The following is a 2500-nucleotide window of genomic DNA, read 5'->3' on the forward strand; positions in this document are numbered from 1 at the left end:
TAGATACAAAAGCGGCGACAACCGCACTTAGACAGACTATATTGCATGCAGAGTAAAACAATTGAAAGATGTACTCGATTGCCAAGTTTTATCTGTGGAGAGAAACAGCACAGACTATTATGCAAGATCAAAGTCAGAATCATCAGGTCCATTACCAAAAGGAATAAGGGAGACAAAATGGCGGAGGCTTAAGGAAAGTGAATATCGAGAGGAATTTGTGCAAATAGTAGAGACTACTGGAACAAGGAGTCAGAAACTGGGAAACAGTCAGTGACAAGATATGGAAAATTGCAAAGGAGACGCTGGGGGAAACCTCGGAGGATAAGAAAGTGGGAAAAGAGACCAGTGGCGGAACGAAGGGGTGCAAATGGCACTGAAGAGAAAGAGAGAATGTAAGAAGGATGGGGACCACAACAGGCCAGAGGAGACGATCGAGGCTTTCAAGGAGGCTAATAAGATGGCTAAACGGGCAGTAGCTAAAGCGAAAGCTGTAGCTTATGAAGACATGTACAATAGCCTAGAAAAGAGTCAAGACGGAACCAACAAGGCACTGAGAATCGCGAAGCAGAGACACAAAAATTCTCTGGACGTGTATCAGGCAAAGACAACAAAGAATGCCAGTGGGAATATTCTAATCAGTGACGAAGAGATAAAGAACCGATGGAAAGAATACTTCCAACATCTGATGAATGTCGAGAATGAACGGGAACAGAGAGAGATGCCACCATTAGAAGGAGAGCCTGTAAATAGTTTCACAAGAAACGAAGTGAAGGCTGCCTTGAAGAAAATGTTGATCGGGAAAAGTGTTGGGCCTGACAACATTTCAGCTGAAGTTTAGAAAAATCTAGGGAACAAGGGGGTAGTAAGTGGCGAAGAGAATACAGGCTGGATGAAACAGCTGGAGAAAGGTTACAGGAGTGTTGTGTGATGGAAGAGTAAATGCCAAAGTGAAGGGCGGAATCCACAAAACAATTGCAAAACCTGCAATCCTAAATGACCTGGAGGCTACAGCACTCACTAAGACTCAGGAAAGAACGTTGGAAGTCTCTGAAATGCGAATGCCGAGGTGGTGCTCAGGGCTGACACGATGAGAGAGAGCGGATGAGGAACGAATATATCAGAGGAACGTTGAGAGTGCCAAGGTTGCAAGATAAGCTGCGAGAGGGACGGTTAAGATGGTATGGACACGTGCAACATAGGGACGAAGGGTATGTTGGTAGAAGAGTGGAACGAATGGAGATTGGGAGAAGAGGACAAGGAAGGTCAAAGCGGAGATTGTACGACTGTTATCACGAAGACATGAGGGAAGTTGGAGTTGCACAAGATATTGCACAAGACCGAAGGAGTTGGAGACAGAGGGTCCGAACCGGCAACCCATGACTATCAGGGAGAGGCCAGTTGAAGAAGAAGAAGAAGGATAAAGAATACAGTGTCTTATTGATCCCTTAAATTATATAGATTTCTTTGGAAGGAATTCGCCACAAGTTTACCCTTCAAGGACATTCCTTTTTGTGAATTGTCTCAGATATCGGGACTTCAGCGTCTAAAACCGGAATAGCAGGCATTTTCTTAACTGCGATAAACAGTGAGTCATATCTCAGTAATTTACATTGAAATTAATTAGTATACGCTATGGAACTGTTTGAAACATGGCGTATGTAACCAATCAGTCAAGAATGACCTCAGTATAGGCCATCACACGGTATTTCCGACATGTTCTTGAAATCAGAACTTTGTTGACATGCTGCGGATAAACGGGAAATACTTAAAGCTTTCAACCCCCTTATATGTCTATGCTTCAGCCGCAAAGGAAATGATAGAAAGACAATTTTTCAAACTAAATTGTAGAATAGATGCGCGATGAAACGCACATACATACATGAAGGCGCGCGCGCGCGCGTGTATGTGTGTGTGTGTGTGTGTGTGTGTGTGTGTGTGTGTGTGTGTTCACCGCACACCCTTTCTACATTATAGTTTGAGCGCGCGTCTCCTCACCATTTCCTTTGAGTCTGAAACGGAAACCACAGATAGATACATATTAGAAGTATATTGACAGAGAAAGGCCTGAAGGTTTCTCGTCTTATTCTGAAGTTTGCTGTTGACATGAATCAAAATAAAAGTAATTATTAAAAAATAAATGGCCATTCTTGTGCGAGTATCAGATTGTTTCAACAGACTGATTCTGATACGAAACGTAGCTTATGTATAATTGTTTATAGTCAAGTGATGGATTTATTTTTGTATTTTTTTAGGGAAACCTCTGCCCATGGTAATGCGATATGATCGAAAAATACTTTAGATAATGGTGATACCAGTGACGGAACTATGGGGTGGAATTTTGTGGAATTATATAGTTTGTTAGTCTACTGTGAGAATTTAGCAAATTATATTAATCTAAATCGATAAACATGCAAGAAACGCGAATGTTATATGAGTGGCAATATTAATATACATCGGAACGGAAGTTCAAACATTTGCATTTCACCGTTTGTTTGTACCT

The 2500-nt window shown here is 41.8% G+C and overlaps 1 protein-coding gene across 1 annotated transcript in view; it reads left to right on the top strand.

Moving 5' to 3' along the window:
• The window catches only part of LOC122252591 (protocadherin-23), a 45561-nt gene that overhangs the window by 3718 nt on the left and 39343 nt on the right, over nt 1-2500 (top strand). The gene's annotated exons all lie outside the window — the stretch shown is intronic.

Source organism: Penaeus japonicus, unplaced genomic scaffold (genome assembly GCF_977035675.1).
Source record: "Penaeus japonicus unplaced genomic scaffold, GWHDUDI00000001_assembly GWHDUDI00000015, whole genome shotgun sequence".
In the NCBI taxonomy this organism is placed as follows: Eukaryota; Metazoa; Arthropoda; class Malacostraca; order Decapoda; family Penaeidae; genus Penaeus; species Penaeus japonicus.